The 19980-nt window shown below is 48.8% G+C and overlaps 1 protein-coding gene across 2 annotated transcripts in view; it reads right to left on the reverse strand.

Moving 5' to 3' along the window:
* Window positions 1–19980, reverse strand: part of GNG12 (G protein subunit gamma 12) — a 63690-nt gene that overhangs the window by 22418 nt on the left and 21292 nt on the right. For both annotated transcript variants that reach the window (XM_073643865.1, XM_073643864.1), the window contains exon 2: window positions 11416–11470. The gene's annotated coding sequence lies outside the window, so the exon portion shown is untranslated. The remainder of the gene's footprint in view (window positions 1–11415; window positions 11471–19980) is intronic.

The following is a 19980-nucleotide window of genomic DNA, read 5'->3' on the forward strand; positions in this document are numbered from 1 at the left end:
CAGGCGACGGATAAGAGTAGCACAGAGGTTTACAGGAGCATAATGCACCCTTGAGTGCACAATACCATCATCATATTCTCTATCGAACACCATATTACGGAGGTCTGCTACATTCAGTGCCATCACACAGGCCCCCACTTTGACCTGTACAGTATAACCTGCATGTGATGAGCAGAGTGGGGGCAGGTTGTGTAGCAGTTGCAGCATATTTCAGGTCATCGCTCGCTGATTTCTGGCTATTGCAGCAGCAGAACTATGATCTGAGCACAGAGGATTCCTGGTACTTTCCCGGACTTTGGTCTCATGACACAGAGTGACAGCACCGCACCTGACAAACAGCACCGCGCCTGACATACCTCACCGCTAAGGACCGTGCACGAGCTACAGCACGGCAGGAAGAACTGGAGGGGACCCCGGGGTGACCTCACTGTCATTAGATATATCCGATATGTGGAGACCTGGGTAACAACAGCAATATGGCTGCCGGATAGGGGCCACACATAATCCTCGGGGACACAGATCACACTCATCAGTCCCAGAGCGACTCACAATTAGTGGCTGTTACCCACCAAGCAGGCAAAAGACTGAGCAGGGTAATAGCGCCCCCTAGAAGGAGAGAGACTGAACTGCGGCCTGAGCGTCACTAGGAGAGGATCAGGTTACAGGACGTTACACAGGGTTTGTTTGTGGCATTTGATAGGCAGCAATGTTTACCCTGCACCCGGGTGCGGGCACACCCTGCCACCTGCACGCAATATTAACACATCCTGGAGAATGTGCTGCCACCTATCAATGTGCCAACAGCCAGACGTGCAGGGGGCACAATAGTCACCACCACCACCCCCAGGTCCGCCCGCTGCGACCCTGCATATATGACAACTCCTCCACCCATCACTGGAATTGCTATTTATGCAGTTGTTGTATACTGGTGTACGCTCATAGCCCACTCTAATACTACGGCCAGGGCTCCCCTAGTGGGAGAATCTAGTAGTGCGTGTCCTGCCAGGCTGCCATAGTGAGCGATGCCCAGGTATCTTCACTATTAAAGGGGATGTACAGGATTAGAAAAAGATGGCGGCTTACTAACAGAAACCGCACCACACCTGGTAATGTAATGAATAGGGCCAAGCTGTAATACCAGACACAACCTGTGGGCTGCTGTGGCGCCATTTTTTGATGAACTGGAAACTGCTCTGGGAGTTGTAGTCCTGCAGTGGTCGGTGTCTGGCAGGGCATGTGATGAGGCAGGATGATCTGCGGCACATGCTGGGAGTTGTAGTTCTGCAGCAGTCGGTGTCTGGCAGGGCATGTGATGAGGTTGGATGATCTGCGGCACATGCTGTGAGTTGTAGTTCTGCTGCAGTTGGTCTCTGGCAGGGCATGTGATGAGGTTGGATGATCTGCGGCACATGCTGGGAGTTGTAGTTCTGCTGCAGTTGGTCTCTGGCAGGGCATGTGATGAGGTTGGATGATCTGCGGCACATGCTGGGAGTTGTAGTTCTGCTGCAGTTGGTCTCTGGCAGGGCATGTGATGAGGTTGGATGATCTGCGGCACATGCTGGGAGTTGTAGTTCTGCTGCAGTTGGTCTCTGGCAGGGCATGTGATGAGGTTGGATGATCTGCGGCACATGCTGGGAGTTGTAGTTCTGCTGCAGTTGGTCTCTGGCAGGGCATGTGATGAGGTTGGATGATCTGCGGCACATGCTGGGAGTTGTAGTTCTGCTGCAGTTGGTCTCTGGCAGGGCATGTGATGAGGTTGGATGATCTGCGGCACATGCTGGGAGTTGTAGCTCTGCAGCAGTTGGTCTCTGGCAGGGCATGTGATGAGGTTGGATGATCTGCGGCACATGCTGGGAGTTGTAGTTCTGCTGCAGTTGGTCTCTGGCAGGGCATGTGATGAGGTTGGATGATCTGCGGCACATGCTGGGAGTTGTAGTTCTGCTGCAGTTGGTCTCTGGCAGGGCATGTGATGAGGTTGGATGATCTGCGGCACATGCTGGGAGTTGTAGTTCTGCTGCAGTTGGTCTCTGGCAGGGCATGTGATGAGGTTGGATGATCTGCGGCACATGCTGGGAGTTGTAGTTCTGCTGCAGTTGGTCTCTGGCAGGGCATGTGATGAGGTTGGATGATCTGCGGCACATGCTGGGAGTTGTAGTTCTGCTGCAGTTGGTCTCTGGCAGGGCATGTGATGAGGTTGGATGATCTGCGGCACATGCTGGGAGTTGTAGTTCTGCTGCAGTTGGTCTCTGGCAGGGCATGTGATGAGGTTGGATGATCTGCGGCACATGCTGGGAGTTGTAGCTCTGCAGCAGTTGGTCTCTGGCAGGGCATGTGATGAGGTTGGATGATCTGCGGCACATGCTGGGAGTTGTAGTTCTGCTGCAGTTGGTCTCTGGCAGGGCATGTGATGAGGTTGGATGATCTGCGGCACATGCTGGGAGTTGTAGTTCTGCTGCAGTTGGTCTCTGGCAGGGCATGTGATGAGGTTGGATGATCTGCGGCACATGCAGTGACTGGTAACAAAAGAATCTGGAACATTTCATCTGTAAACTTCAATTTCCATAACTGTGGTAATTAGCAGAGCTGGCAGCGCGCAGCTCACAGCCGGGAGGTCACCGGCATTAGGATGGCATCAGAAAGGGCACTACATGGCAGAGGACAAGAACGCCATTGTGGCAGCCTATGGGTGGCGCTCACCTGCTGTTCTCATCTGCAATGGCGGCGTCTCAGGCACATCCATGATATTCTCGGCTTTGTGTATGGGATGTTGGGATAATTATTGGGGCTAATTAATGTTCTCGTTTTTCCCCCATACAGATCACATCTGGTTATCAGGACGTTCTATGTAAGATGCAGTCGGCCTCCAATGAGCATTTTGTCGCTTGCTGTTCGCCATCACGTCTGCAAAGGCCAACGACCGGGAACGAGCGCTAAGACCTCAGCCAACATCGGCCAAGTATCTAAACCCATAGGCTATCACACAGGAGCGTGCACGCTGAAGCTCACCATGCCCGATCCTTGGATGTCGGAGACTGAGGACATTACCATACACAGTAGATGGTCGGCCAAAATCAAGATAAAATTATATACCCTGTGTCTGCTCAGATGCCCGGGTTCTACAACCCTCTTATAGGCTTAAAAGGGTACTCCGGGCCAACCACACATATGGCATATATTGAGGAGATAGGTGCTCGGATGTCCGGCTGCATCCAGAAACGTCAATGAAAAGCTCCCCGGTCAGCTCTCCTCTACTGTGTCAGGGGACAGCGACCCCCCATCAAACAGACCACGGTCAGCCCTCCTCTGCTATGTCAGGGGACAGCAACCCCCCATTGAACAGACCACGGTCAGCCCTCCTCTGCTATGTCGGGAGACAGCGACCCCCCATCGAACAGACCACGGTCAGCCCTCCTCTGCTATGTCGGGGGACAGCAACCCCCCATCGAACAGACCACGGTCAGCCCTCCTCTGCTATGTCAGGGGACCGCAACCCCCATTGAACAGACCACGGTCAGCCCTCCTCTGGTATGTCGGGAGACAGCGACCCCCCATCGAACAGACCACGGTCAGCCCTCCTCTGCTATGTCGGGGGACAGCAACCCCCATCGAACAGACCACGGTGAGCCCTCCTCTGCTATGTCGGAGGACAGCTATCCCCCATCGAACAGACCACGGTCAGCCCTCCTCTGGTATGTCGGGAGACAGCAACCCCCCATCGAACAGACCACGGTCAGCCCTCCTCTGCTATGTCGGGGGACAGCAACCCCCATCGAACAGACCACGGTGAGCCCTCCTCTGCTATGTCGGAGGACAGCTATCCCCCATCGAACAGACCACGGTCAGCCCTCCTCTGCTATGTCGGGGGACAGCAATCCCCCATCGAACAGACCACGGTCAGCCCTCCTCTGCTATGTCGGGGACAGCGACCCCCCCATCTATCAGACCACGGTCAGCCCTCCTCTGCTATGTCGGGGGACAGTGACCCCCCCATCTATCAGATCACGGTCAGCCCTCCTCTGCTATGTTGGGGGACAGTGACCTCCCATCTATCAGACCTTTCTGGCATCTGGTGGTCGGAGGACCACTAACCCTGCAGCTTTGCTTGCAGTGTCAGGGCGGGATCACTGTGTGAGCAGCGGACATACTGATATTGGGAGCTGCACACAGATATACACGGACGATAAGGGGCCTTAGTAAGGGGGGATCGTGGAGACCTGCGTCCCCGTGTGCCCTGTATAGAACATGCACAACAACTAATGAGCAACTCCTCCTAGAAGTGACTGCAGAATCTGAGCGGAGGCCTGTAAGCTCCTGTGCCTCGTGCCACAATGAATGCCGGATCCGGCATGTGCCCCATGGAATAGCTGGCACTGGACTCAGCCTGGGCCGTGCCCGCGGCGCTCTGCGGTCCAGGACATCACACGCACGGAGCAAAGTCTGACAATGGCAGTGCGATGAGCCGGCTGACGACACAGGTGTGAAGCTTTCCTCGCCGTGACCTACATTGCATCATGCCGGTGTCACGTTACCCGAGCAGCAGGCGAGCCTCCGCCGCACACACCGCTCCTTACCGATGAGTCCGCAGATAATCGCCCCGACATCTCGGCCACCCCTGGGGAAGTCTGGCCAGGTACGGATCAGCACCACGGCCCTCTCCTCTCCTGATAATTTACAATGTATCAGCGCAGAGGATAGCCCCAGCTACACACAACTGCAGAGGATAGCCCCAGCTACACACAACTGCAGAGGATAGCCCCAGCTACACACAACTGCAGAGGATAGCCCCAGCTACACACAACTGCAGAGGATAGCCCCAGCTACACACAACTGCAGAGGATAGCCCCAGCTACACACAACTGCAGAGGATAGCCCCAGCTACACACAACTGCAGAGGATAGCCCCAGCTACACAAAACTGCAGAGGATAGTCCCAGCTACACAAAACTGCAGCAACCCCTCAGCTTCAGGGGATCAGTCTGTAGCCCCTTAAGGACACAGTCAATGCTCATCCTTATAATCTTTTTGTTCCTTCCGCACCAGGACTTATTTTATTTTAACCCTGGTCTTCCCATTTCTTAAAGTGATGGTATGTGGAGACTTTATGACATCCCCTCATTTACAGGATTGGTGGTCGTCCCCGCACCCATCATAACGGGGGACACAGCAATGATGTTGCAGCATCTGTCCCCATATAGCGTCGCTCAGACCACCCCACTGTGCAGGGAGAGGGGGCGGCTGCAGCTCGCTGATAGTGGCTGGTGCAATAAACCCACACTGCGGCCCCCCAATACACTCATGATCTACGGTCGGCCCCCCTCCGATCAAAACCCTGGCATGTCCCCTGCAAGCTGCCAATACAAAGGCTGAAGACCCGATACACCAAACGTATCCTAGTCTGAGACGCCCCAATAAAGGGCTATTCCCATCTAACGTATCCTCGTCTGAGACGCCCCAATAAAGGGCTATTCCCATCAAACGTATCCTCGTCTGAGACGCCCCAATAAAGGGTTATTCCCATCTAACGTATCCTCGTCTGAGAAGCCCCAATAAAGGGTTATTCCCATCTAACGTATCCTCGTCTGAGACACCCCAATAAAGGGTTATTCCCATCTAACGTATCCTCGTCTGAGACGCCCCAATAAAGGGTTATTCCCATCTAACGTATCCTCGTCTGAGAAGCCCCAATAAAGGGCTATTCCCATCTAACGTATCCTCGTCTGAGACACCCCAATAAAGGGTTATTCCCATCTAACGTATCCTCGTCTGAGACGCCCCAATAAAGGGTTATTCCCATCTAACGTATCCTCGTCTGAGAAGCCCCAATAAAGGGTTATTCCCATCTAACGTATCCTCGTCTGAGACACCCCAATAAAGGGCTATTCCCATCAAACGTATCCTCGTCTGAGACGCCCCAATAAAGGGTTATTCCCATCTAACGTATCCTCGTCTGAGAAGCCCCAATAAAGGGTTATTCCCATCTAACGTATCCTCGTCTGAGACACCCCAATAAAGGGTTATTCCCATCTAACGTATCCTCGTCTGAGACGCCCCAATAAAGGGTTATTCCCATCTAACGTATCCTCGCCTGAGACGCCCCAATAAAGGGTTATTCCCATCTAACGTATCCTCGTCTGAGACGCCCCAATAAAGGGTTATTCCCATCTAACGAATCCTCGTCTGAGACGCCCCAATAAAGGGTTATTCCCATCTAACGTATCCTCGTCTGAGACGCCCCAATAAAGGGTTATTCCCATCTAACGTATCCTCGCCTGAAACGCCCCAATAAAGGGTTATTCCCATCTAACGTATCCTCGTCTGAGACGCCCCAATAAAGGGTTATTCCCATCTAACGAATCCTCGTCTGAGACGCCCCAATAAAGGGTTATTCCCATCTAACGTATCCTCGTCTGAGACGCCCCAATAAAGGGTTATTCCCATCTAACGTATCCTCGTCTGAGACGCCCCAATAAAGGGTTATTCCCGTCTTCACAGATGGATATTGTGGGATAGGGCTGATAAATATAAGCACTTTTATAATTTACTGCTTCATATCTCAATAACAGCTGCACATTTTACTAACACTGTTCTTATGTTTACAGTGTGTTGCCTTGGAGACCGACCACTTCTTCTACGTAGCTTGTAAGCACCACCAGGATAGGGAGGTAACCGCGTGCTGCAGAGATCCAGCCAACTGCAAACCGGTGCTGACAAGATCAATGGAGATGAGCTTGTAAGCACAGCGCATGTTCTGCTGGTTAGCAGCGGTGGTCGGTCTCCAAGGCAACGAGCCGTAAACAAAGTATTAATATCTCAAACACGGCATTAAAATTGCTTTTATTTACCAGCGCTGTCCGACAAAACGTGTCTGCAAAGATGGGAATGACCCCATTAATGATCAGCGAAGTCTGCGGGGGTCTCAGCTCATCAGACGGCGATAACCTGAGAACGCACTAAGTCTTGTAACTTGCAAACATGTAAAACATCTGAGTTTGTGGAGAGGAAAAACTAACACAGACCTTGTAGAATTTCACACGTCCGTTAAAACAAAGGCAAGACCAGTTGGTGAGCGAGTTACATCCCCGGCATGGTGGTCACAACCTAACGCTTCCCCTAATTTATAGGTAGTGGGGTAGCAAGCGGGCGTGGGTCTCTCCACACACAACGCTATTCCTTGGGGTCAGACATGGGGACACTTTGGGGTAAATCTCCCATCGTCTATGAATTCTTAATAGTAAGATCTTGCTTCACAGTCAGTGAATTGCAACAAATCTCAGAATTTGGGAACGCTCTTCAGCTGACGCATGTGACAAGAATTCATGGATTTCAGCATTTTATGAAGAATTTCTAAGGAACAGTTCAGAAAGATTTAAGTATCTGGATAAAAAAAACAACTGAACTGATCAACATTATTATTTTCAGTTAAACTTGCAAAACTCAGAAAAAGTGAAGCCAGGTCATGTGACCAACTACCGGATTTCAAAGTTCAGAAAACAACAAGTTCTTGGAAAAGTTTCAGAACCACAAAAGCAAAAGAATAGGACAAGGTCTCCCCCTAGTGGACAGCATATAGAATGCAGCCTTCATGGTGTAAGCACAATGGTGATATGATACAAGACTCCTGCAGGGGGAGCTGCAGAGCTGGAAAAGCAAAGGAAACCTCCATCACCTGCGGTAACCGCAGTCAATACAGACCCATCATCACCCCTGATCGCTGCCGCTGAGGTAAGGGCTAGACAGGGAGGCCGGTAATTACCTCTAAATGTTGGAACACATCACGATTCATAGGGAACCGCTGTGGTGATCGTCACCTGTACAGAAGCGGTCCAATGTCCGGACACCCTGATCATGCAATGGTTTTATTCAAGAATGAAAGCAGCAAAAACACAAAGGAAGGAGCAAATAAACACGAGTGATACAAAGCAGAGCATCTTACACCTTAGATCCCCCCACTACTCTGATGACGGCTTTACACCCCCTCGACTTTTCTCCGCAGCTTCACCTGAAGGCGTCCAGCAGTCCTGGAGGAGCTGAGCTCTTATCAGCCGCTTTACCTTCACTCTGTGTCCAACTCATCCCAAACCATCTCAGCTGGGTTGAGGCCGGTGATGGTGGAGGCCGTGTCCTCTGACTCAGCCTCCATCCCTCTCCTTCTTGGTCACATCTGCCTCACATCTCCTGGAGCTTCTGGGTCACTGTCCTGATCCATCACAGATGATGGCTCCACTAAGTGCAGCCCAGACGTGACAGCGGTCGCTATGTTGGGTAATGTGCCCTAAATGTGGCATAAATGACCAATAGTGTCACCAGCAGAACCCCCCAGTCATCACACTTCTCCTCCATGCTTCATGGTGGGCACCACACATGGAAAAACATCCGATCACCTTTTCTGCGTCTCACACAGACATCGAGGTCGGTACCAATAATCTCTCATTTTGACTCACAAGATCACAGTACAGATTTCCACTGATCTAATGTCCGGTCCTTGTGCTGCTCGGTCCCGACAAGTCTCTTGTCTGCTGTCCTCCGTAGTGACTTCTTTGTGGCAATTCTACCATATAGGTCGCTCCTCGCAGTCTCCTCTGGACCGCTGATGTAGAGACGTGTCTGTGCATCATTTAAGAGGGCTGTTATCTGAGGTGCTTACAGATTGCGGTTTATGAGGCCGGTAACGCTGATGAACTTATCCTCTGCAGCAGAGGTCATTCTTGGTCTTCCTTTCCTGAGACGCTACTTTCCTTTTCATTATTGCGATTGTTTTCAGGACAGCACTTGAGAATACCTTCAAGGTTCTAGCAACTTTCCAGACTGACTGACCTTCATGTCTTACAGTAATGACGGATTGTGGTTTCCCTTTACCGAGTTAAGCGCTTCTTGTCATATTCTGGCTTAGGACAGATGTGGAATAGGCTCAGCCTCTGCAAAACCCACCTGATGGCCGCAAATACTTTCTGAAGGCCAGCGATTCCACAAATGATCTCTGGCCAAGGTGACCTAATCATTGGAAGCCGGTCCAGGTGACGACCTGATGAAGCTGCTGAGAAAATGCTAGGGGGGCGTAAAGTCGCCGCCTTCAGTCTGAATCCGCAATGTGCACATTCCAACAATGGAACAACTGCATGAACAGAGGTTACTGTATCTGTTTATATATCGCAGACATTCTGCAGTGGTTTGGACACCATATGTAATTCTGCCATTGAAGAACTACAAGTGCCAGCATTACAGTACAAACATGAGGCTTAGGCTGGGGCTTTAAGGCAACTATTCCAGAGACAAGTCACGTGCCCAAAGATCGCTGCTGCTTAATCACAGAGTAACACAGGTGAGTGGACCCAGCCGGGCTTCAAGGTCAAGACAAGGAAATCACAAAAAAATATCCGGTTCTGAGTTTTTGTGACTTACACGTTGCGAAACCTCACAGGTCATAATGCGAATCCCCCCAGGACAGCAGCGTACAGCGATCTGTGCCGCCGTGCAGCCCCAGCCTCATGGGATCCATTGCACCACTTGTAGGAGGCGTCACTCCGCTCTCCGCAGGCTCTGAGTGTCACATATGAATCCCATCACTTTCCCTCATCTGTGGACGTCCTCATGTACGGGGGCAGATGCTCCGCGGTGCACAGTAGAGCAGGACATCATTTATATTAAGCTGGTTTAATACAGAATTAAAAATCCACCAAGTGAATCCGCAGGAGCATGGCGCGACATTGGGGCCCCGCAGAGATATACAGCAGCCGCCTTACAGCTCGGTACAAGTTTAAGGTTGTGTGATGCCGCGATGCCATCCTGCACCCGGAGGTAATGACACGTCAATGAGCGGAGGCAGTGTGCGCGGAGATCGACAGCTCGGCTACTGCTGGAACCGCCGGGCCTGGAGAGAATCCTGGTTAACCCTTTGAATATGGAGTCTATATCAACTGCAGCATTTGGATGGTTAATGGGGCACAGCGTAATCCAAATCCACAACTGGGTACCTAAACCCATCCCGGTCAGCCATGATGACAAGCGTATAAAGCCATGGCATAAAAAAGGTTGTCAAATTTGGGGAAAAAAAAGTTCTCTCATTTAAATGCATGTATTTGAAGCTAAAAATAATATTTCCAATTAGGTTTCATTAAATATTTTGCACGGTTTGGCTTTCACAGGTTCTTTGTTTCTCTGCTTATTCAACTTTGATGTGGTCTGTGGTCATAAGGCGGCCGAGAGGAGCTCCGAAAAAAAAAAAAACAGATAACAGAGTTAGAAATTCACTGTGAGACTGTCATAGCAAGCTCACTGACGAATTCTCAGATCACTCACTCTGCAGCCAGCAATGCACCGTGCAACAAAGAGGCGAGAGAAGGCGAACGATATCACACTTTGCACTGATGAGGGGCAGTACCCCGAAACACAGTGTCTGCAAATTAAGTTTCTGGTTCTGGCTTATAGCCGAAGTCATGTGATAAGGCTCGTTAAAGGGTTGTATTGACTTTTTAGGATTGATACTTCCTGTAGGTGGCGCTAGAGTTCTCTTCCTCTCTGAAGAGACAATTTGCATAAAATGTTTAATGAAACACAATTGTAAAAAATGATTTTTACCCCAAAATATGTGAATTAAAAAAAAAAAAAAAAAATAGTTCCCAAAGGTGGACAAGCACCGACCGCTTCTCAATTCATTCGTCTACAGTGCATTTCTCGGATCGGGGAGAATCTGCGGCTGACGCGTCTCACTTCACAGATCCTTCTACAACGGTAATAGCAGGAACATCCACCGGGTAGCAGCGCATCCAATGTTATGTGGCTGCATTGTAGATGTGTCCAGTCCGGACCGTCCAGCAGCGCAGACTGGGGCGAGGGGGCACGTGTCCGAGGGTAAAAATAATGACACAAGGAAGATCAGACAAGCTCCTCCTGCAGGGGGCGCCATTTAGGATTTTATGGCCTCACTTGTTCTACACGCTGATGGATCCGGGGGATCATGCGATACTGGACATTTTCAGGATTCCAATATCCGCTGCTACATAAAACAGCAGAATGACCCCCACAGCGGCTGAGGACGAGGAGAGGAATAATATAACTGGAGAGGATGAAACGGGAGCGACAAACCCTGCAGAGGCTGGAAACCATCATTACAGGTGACGGTGGACCTCGTAGAGTCACATCCCCCGAATCACATGGGATCGTCCTATTATCAAGTCCCGAGCAACCCAAGGGGGCAGTGGTGAGGATGGAGGGGCCTGTTCAAGATGTCCGTCTATCTAGGACACCAGGGAGACCCTCTCCCACAAGCCCCAATATGAGGAAGGTACAGACCGGCACAGCCAAAACTAAGGAAAGTCATCTGATCCAAAATTACCAAAAAAGCATAGAAGAAGTAAGCGGAGGACAAGCAAGAAATGGGTGTGGGGTCAGTAACTAATCGCTGATGATCGGGACTCACCTAGGAGGGGGACAGCCGCTCGTACCCGTCTGAAGCCTCTTCTCTTCCTGGATATCTGCAGGAGAATAACACAGATGTTAATGGCGGCTCTGGAGGAACATGAGAAGTCAGCGAAGTCGGTCAATAGACACAATGTATGGCGGCATCGGAAGAGTGCAGCTTGTGGGGTCAGTGCGAGCGTCATCTGTAGTGCAACTACAACTCCCAGCGTGATAAGTGAATGCTAGGAGAAAGCTGGAGTGTGAAGGTCACCGATCCTTGGCTTACTCTCTCGCACACCACTAGGGGGCCCCCCCAACACAAATAAGATCCCAGCCGCCTGCTGTCACCACTAGGGGGCAGTGTTGCTATAACTCCAGTAGATAAGCTCGATGACACAGCTGTATACAGATCGCCTCCTAGTGGTGACAATTGGCAGCAGCACATTTTAGTAATAGAAAACAGCGCGGAGCCATCACTTTAAGATTAGCCATGACGGGGGACGGCTCACTTCTGCGGAGCTGCAGCTTTGTTTTATGATGTTTGCTCACATTTCACACCCTGAACTCGGATTTCCATAAAGATCTTTGTATTCACAAACTAACTGTACAACGATGGCGGAGATTTGCATTCATGAGGAAGCGAGCGATAGCGGAGGAGAACAACGGGGACATTGTCACAGGAGACCAGAAGCCGATCCAGCCGCGTGCTGGACGCAGGCATGATATTTAACATACAGAGCCTTGAAAAAGTCTTCATACCTTATGAACTTTTCCACGTCACACCCACAAACTTCAATGTATTTTATTGGGATTTTATGTGATATCAACAAAGTAGCAAGTATTTGTGACGTGTAAAGAGAACGATACAAGGTTTTCTAATTATTTTACTATTCTGAAAATTTTGAGGTGCATTTGTACTCAGCACCCCCCCCTGTAGTATGATACCCCTTAATACAATCCTGAGTGACCAATTGCCCCCAGAAGTCACTTAATTAGTACATTGTGTCCATCTGGGTGTAATTTCTTCTCAGTATAACTACAGCTGTTCTGTGACAGGCTCAGAGATTTGTGTGAGAACATTAGGGATCAAACAATATCATGAAAACCAAGGAGCTCACCAGACAGGTAAGGGATAAAGCTGTGGAGAAGAGTAAAGCAGGGTTACGTTATAAAAAAATAGCCCAAGCTCTGAACATCTCACGGAGCATTATTCAACCCATCATGCAAAAATGGAAGGAGTATGGAACAACTGAAAACCTACCCGTCCACCTAAACCGACATCCCAAGCAAGGAGAGCACTAATCAGAGAAGCAGCCGAGAGGCCCAGGGTCACTGGAGGAGATGCAGAGATCCACAGCTCAGGGGAGAGAGTCTGTCCACAGGACAACTATTAGTCGTATACTCCACAAATCTGGCCTTATGGAAGAGTTGCAAGAAGAAAGACATTTTTGAAAGCAAGCCATAAGAAGTCCTGTTTACCGTTTGAAAAAAAACAATGTAGGAGACACAGCGAGCATGTGGAAGAAGGGGCTCTGGTCATATGAGACAAAAGGAGAACTTTTTGGACTAAATGCAAAATGGTAAGTGTGGCAGAAAATTAACACTGCACATCACCCTGAAAACACCATCCCCACTGTCACACATGCTGGTGGCAGCATCATGCTTTGGGGAGGCCTTTCTTCAGCAGAGACAGGGAAGGTGGTCAGAGCTGAAGGGAAGATTGATGGCGGTTAAATCATCTTTTATTTTTCGGTCAATGGCACTATTCCAGAGCTTTTTTTTTTTTTTGCATGGCGAGCTGTAGGTTGCTTTAATACTTTTTTTTTGGAGTGGCTACAAGATTTTGATCACTTTTTATTGCAATTTCTAAGAGAAGTGTGGTGACCAATAAAATCCCACTCACCATAATGATTTATTTTGTCTTTATAGTGCTTTCATTTTACATTTTGATAGATCAGACACGGCAAAGCCGAATATATGTATATATATTTTTTTATTATTATTATTGGGAGAAATAGTGGGAAAAAGGTGAGGGGTGGGGGGGGGGGTCAAGTCTAAATTTAATATTTTCAATTTTTTCATATTTTTTTACAAAATTATTTTTAGTCCCATTAGGGAACTTGAACCTGCAGCTCCCATAACAACCCACCACCCCATGACTGCATTATGGGGAGTAGATGTGCACTGGTGATTGACAGCGGCATTTAAATGACTAAACAGTTCAGCAAAGGTGATAACCGTCACCAACACCCGTACTCGACCGTTAAAGTGGGCAATATGTCACTACTGCAGATGGGCAGGAACCCCGCCCCCCATCGGCCATCTGACGCCCACCACTAGAACATGAAGTTAGGAGATTGGGGCATTTTGGAAGAGCAGCAGAGGTTTGAAAGGAACCATAGAGACAAAGAGGAATGAGCTTGGAGAGACCATCACCCGGCTCAGAAGAGCCTCACGTTCACCGAAGAATATCCTACAGGAGAGACTAAAATCGCCGCCACCTCGCACTGTGCACCTTCACTCTGAGAAGTTTGCTATAAAGGCGATGTAAGAGGATCAGTATTCCCAGATCAGCACATCCTTATCAGGACTGGTCCATCAGCTGGAACCATGAAGAAACCGGAGACCATGTGGGAGACTGATCCAATGAGCAGGAAACATCCATCACGTTCAATGGAGCACAAGATATTCACACGGTGCAGAGGTCATGGCAGGAGGCTTCATACAGAAAGGACCTGTCACTTCAGGTGACATCAAAATAAGATGTCCCATGTCTGGCCATTATGACTATTTTCCTCCTCTGCCTTCTCCATCTACAAGTATCCGTGGCCTCTAAGCCAGGGGATGGAGACGAGCTGCTATGATGTCTCCTATACCCAGACATGAGGGATTCCTGCTCTCCTATTTCTATGTAGCACATGTTTATAGTCAGCAGCATGGAGGACATTATACAACAGTACTGAGCAGTGTAGCTGTGAATCCAGCTTTGGAGTAAGCTAAACACCAGTATGCAGCAGAATGAATGACTTTATGCAGCAATACTGAGCAGTATAGCTGTGAATCCAGCACTTACTAGAAAGGAGCAGCATGGGTCGGTGTGTCTTTTTGTCTCTCTCCAGCAGCTTCCCCCCTCCCTATAAACATCTATGGGCAGCAGCTGCTATAACATGATCCCTCTCGGGACTTCAGTTTAATGGATACAAGACCTGTAGACCTGACCTTCCGTGATAGTACAAGGTGCAGATGAAGATATTAGTCTGTCCGTAGATAGAGACCAGTGAATTGCCTGATGAAACGATAATTCCAACTTTCACATGGACCAGGGACAGAGAATATTACTAGTCCTCATGTCCCTATAAGCCGGCTCTGACCACAACTTTCCATCTCAGCCAGCTTACAGTAACCTGATCTAGTCCTATAAGGACGGGGTCACTGATTGACTAGAAGTTAATTAGCCACTTTTAATGAATGGCAAGAAAATCGATCTAATCCAAAGCAGAGTTAATAGTCGGGCTTAGTGCCGACACAAGTCTGAAGTCATAAGACGCCTTCACTGACATGACCACAAATCAGACAGGAGGCAGAGAGCTGGGATTTCAGAACAACCGCAGCTGCCTCAGAACATCACCGCACCGGTGGCTTCCAGCACGTCAGATCCCCGTTTCTGTTCTCCTTCTGGTCTCCCACGACCATACATGATTGTAGAGATCTTATGTCACCACCATAAACATCACAGAGCGCGACCTTTTTTGCTATAGACTCCACTCATCGGAGAAGGGTCCTGGACATCCCTGCGGCACATCTCGGCTAAGGCCAGGATAATAGGTGGCCAAATGTATACCAAAAGGCGTTTCCTAAAGTTACAGGGGCTGGACCTCGTCCTATATACAGGACGACGTATTCGTATTTTCTGGGTTCGTCAACATGCAAATAATTACTATTCGATCCGTTCATAACAGGAATATAAAGAACTGACTTTCAATGGTGCCCCATCTACAGCTTTCAGCCTAGGTCCAAGGTTCGGCCTCTCCACTTTCGGCCCTGTGCTTGACATAAAAGTTACCGGTGTCGGCATGTCCTCAGCTCCGTGTGAAGGGGGCTGGCTGACAGCTCGTTTTACCAGCTGAGTCAGCCCCCTTCTTTACGCTTACGTTTTGACAAAGAAGGGGACATAAGTAAATCAGCAAGATCCCTTCACCCGCAGAGCTGATGATGACCCAACACCGGGCTCGAGATGGAGAGGCCAAATCTGTGACCAAAGCTGAAGATCACAGGATCATGGCATCTTCGAAAATAAAAATATATTAGTGCTTTATAATCTGATTATGGAGACCTCTAACAGTAGTGATTTTGGAATAAAATACGATTTATAAATGGCCGTGGGCCATTCCTGCTTTTCCACCATAGAGTCCCGCTGGCACCGTATCCAGGAAGGATAAATTGTCCTGGCATCTGCCCGGCTGCGCTGTATACAGGCCATCACTGAACGCTGGCGTGATATTCGATCCGAATTCTCCGTTACTATTGATGAAGGTTTCTAGCATTGTTCCTGAAGAGGACAGAGCAGGCGGGTTATCAGCAGGGAAACAATGGCTACAGATAGGAGAAAGGAAAAGGTCTTGACTACCAGAGCTACAGCGGGCAAGGAGGGTCAAATGCATATAATAACAGTGGCCGGTGATGACGGACACTCGAAATCAAGGAATTAAGAACTATAATTTTCTTAAAGGGCCCTCTAGTTTCACTTCAGCTTTTTCTTTAAAGGATCTGCCCATGTAGTGGCATTATACAGCTCCTCAGTGTCCCTCCTCCCTGCTGCTGCTGAATCTCCACTCCTAACAAACTCCTCACTGCTGCCAAATCTCTGCTCACTTCTCCACAGTGTCCCCTCCTCCCTCTCCTGCTGTCAAATGTCCGATCACGTCCCTTTAAAGCTCCTCAGTGTCCCTCCTCCCTGCTGCTGATGATTCTGCTCTTACTTATTCTAACTGAAAGCTCCTCAGTGTCCCCCCAGCCTGCTGCCGAGTATCCACCGATTTCTGCTAAATGACAGCTCCTCTTTGTCCATCCTCCTCGTTGCTGCCGAGCGCTCAGTCTGCTCAGTACAAGCTGCAGCAGTCAGCCAGCCTGAATGGGTGGGTGGGAGGGCAGAAATTGAATACACTTGAGCTATTTAACAAGAACATAAAACGCTCATTTTATTGCCATTTTGACACGGATTTTCATAGTAAGTCCACCAGCCTCATTAAGCCTAAGAAGTTTATACAGTGAAATTTGGTAACTGATCCACTTTGAGGACCTTTAGCATGGGGTGATGATCGTATGACAGTGTTACTGATCATTGCAGCATGTAAACCTGTCCATCGATCCAACGACAATACTGACATTGATCGACAGGACAAAAAAGGTGCAATGTGGTCCTCACAATGTTGTGACATTATCAAATTCCTAGATTAACAACTGTATGATTGGAGATTATTTGTGGGCACTGGGCATGCATTGGCTTATGCAAGCAGACCCCTTAACCCAGATCACATTTAACGTGGCACTTGCTCAACTAGCAAAAAAATAATTAGTTTAAAATAAAAAAAAAGTGTGATTTTTTTTCTAAAAATGTGTAAAACTAGCAAAACCAGGCGGTAACTCCACTTCCTGTACTCAGGAGAGGAAGATGAAATACCTGACAATGCAATCTATGCTTCTAGATAAGTAAATGACAGCAGCACACATCTTATCTGATGAAACCTTCTCCTGGGATCAGCACTACAGGACACATCCCTCGCTTCTCCTGGGATCAGCACTACAGGACACATCCCTCGCTTCTCCTGGGATCAGCACTACAGGACACATCCCTCGCTTCTCCTGGGATCAGCACTACAGGACACATCCCTCGCTTCTCCTGGGATCAGCACTACAGGACACATCCCTCGCTTCTCCTGGGATCAGCACTACAGGACACATCCCTCGCTTCTCCTGGGATCAGCACTACAGGACACATCCCTCGCTTCTCCTGGGATCAGCACTACGGGACACATCCCTCGCTTCTCACCGCCGCCACTGCTCAATCAGAAAAAAAAAAAAACACAATTGTCATCCTGGTGACAAGTATTCGTGGTCTGCAATCCTCATGGTCTCCCTGACAAAGTGCAACATTTGCAAAAAAAAAGGGGAGGAAGCCGGACGTGGAATTATTAAACAGAAAGTTGAAAGAATGTGCAAGTGGTGATGAGAGCGAGCAACGCGGAGCCAAGATCAAAACACAAGCCGGGCCGACCAAAAATACTTGTTTTTCTAGCTGTGACAGGCCATGACTCCTGCTGATTAACCAAGAAGAGAACTAAACTTTATATAAAGTTTTAACACCAGGCGCTCATTTCCTTCAACTCTACGTAAAGGCGAAATTACACAGGGAGCACAATCGATAACGCATTGGCACTCATGTAAGGTCGATGCAAACGGTACAGGTACCGACTGTAGGCAATACTGTCCCCATACAGCAGGTATATTCTCAGCCGCACATCATCCCACATACACTGTGCTGCCAACGATTTACTGCATAAATTATTCAACCAGGTGATGAAAGCGCCCTTTGCTTGCCCAGCACGGTCCTGTTTACTTGGGCCAAAGATCAGAAAGCGAACGTTAGGCCATAGGTCCATGTAAAGAAAGGGGCCATGAATAGTCTCTGTCGACCTGAGCTGCTGCTTTCTACTAAATGTTTTTCTCACCTCTGAGCTGGAATCACATCCTCCATCCTGCTGCTTTCTAGTAAGTCTTTTAGCTCCCCAGAGCTGGAGTCACAGCTATACTGCTCAGAGATGTATCACATCCTCCATCCTGCTGCTTTCTAGTAAGTCTTTTAGCTCCCCAGAGCTGGAGTCACAGCTATACTGCTCAGAGATGTATCACATCCTCCATCCTGCTGCTTTCTAGTAAGTCTTTTAGCTCCCCAGAGCTGGAGTCACAGCTATACTGTTCAGAGATGTATCACATCCTCCATCCTGCTGCTTTCTAGTAAGTCTTTTAGCTCCCCAGAGCTGGAGTCACAGCTATACTGTTCAGAGATGTATCACATCCTCCATCCTGCTGCTTTCTAGTAAGTCTTTTAGCCTCCCCAGAGCTGGAGTCACAGCTATACTGCTCAGAGATGTATCACATCCTCCATCCTGCTGCTTTCTAGTAAGTCTTTTAGCTCCCCAGAGCTGGAGTCACAGCTATACTGCTCAGAGATGTATCACATCCTCCATCCTGCTGCTTTCTAGTAAGTCTTTTAGCTCCCCAGAGCTGGAGTCACAGCTATACTGTTCAGAGATGTATCACATCCTCCATCCTGCGGCTTTCTAGTAAGTCTTTTAGCTCCCCAGAGCTGGAGTCACAGCTATACTGCTCAGAGATGTATCACATCCTCCATCCTGCTGCTTTCTAGTAAGTCTTTTAGCTCCCCAGAGCTGGAGTCACAGCTATACTGCCCAGAGATGCATCACATCCTCCATCCTGCTGCTTTCTAGTAAGTCTTTTAGCTCCCCAGAGCTGGATTCACAGCTACACAGTTATATCTGCAGCTACACAAAGATGTACAGCAAAGTACTGTTGTATGGCATCTTCCATGCTGCTGCTCTTGAATACGTGCCTCTAATCTGTGTATGGGAGTTAACATTGCAGTTATTCGGATAATGCCCGCAGAGAGGAAAACTGGTGCAAAATGCAAGATACAGTCACGTTAGTTTGTGCACTGGGTGCTCTCTAGGTGTCCATGTTTATTTATTTTACTCACTTATATAGCGCCATTAATTCCAAAGCGCTGTACATCAACATCACTGTCCCCATTGGGGCTCACAATTAACATTCCCTATTATGATGTCTTTGGAGTGTGGGAGGAAACCGGAGAACTCGGAGGAAATCCACACAATCACCGGTAGAACAAACAAACTCCTTGCAGATGTCGCCCTTGGTGGGACTGGAACCCAGCGCTGCAAGGCTGCAGTGCTAACCACTGAGCCACCGTGTACAGTGCTAACCACTGAGCCACCATGTACAGTGCTAACTAACCACTGAGCCACCGTGCTGCCCATAATCATGTTCTGAAAAGTAATCTACTCTTAAAGGAGGAGAGGTTGGTCATTAAAGCAACACGTCCGGTCCTACAACATTTTAAGATAGCCTTGTTATGTTGGATGCTATCACCTTGTAGGTTGAGTCTTTGGGAAGTGTACAAGGAAACACAGAAGCTCCTTGGAAAGCCACATAACAGAAGAAGGTCAGCTTAACTGGCCAAGCATGTACGGTGTCTGGACTCTCCATTTGTGGACCAGGAGCTCAGGATGGACAGCCAGGTCTATTTCCCTAAGTGCAAAGGTTTATCTCTGCACAGAGGGCATTAGATGAAGCGTGCCACAAAAAGAAACCGGATACTGACAATAAGGGTGCCAATATGCACGACAAGCAAGCCTCCTCATGTGTGAGGGGGAAATATCTAAATGACAAAAGTCATGGAGAAAAACAACAACAAAAAAAGATGGGGCATGTTAGATTTTAACATGCCCGATCCCTTCTTTCTGAAAGAAGATAAACCAATATCAGTGGG

Source organism: Phyllobates terribilis, unplaced genomic scaffold (genome assembly GCF_046119375.1).
Source record: "Phyllobates terribilis strain yellow unplaced genomic scaffold, ASM4611937v1 Scaffold_8__6_contigs__length_399053987, whole genome shotgun sequence".
Lineage (NCBI taxonomy): Eukaryota > Metazoa > Chordata > Amphibia > Anura > Dendrobatidae > Phyllobates > Phyllobates terribilis.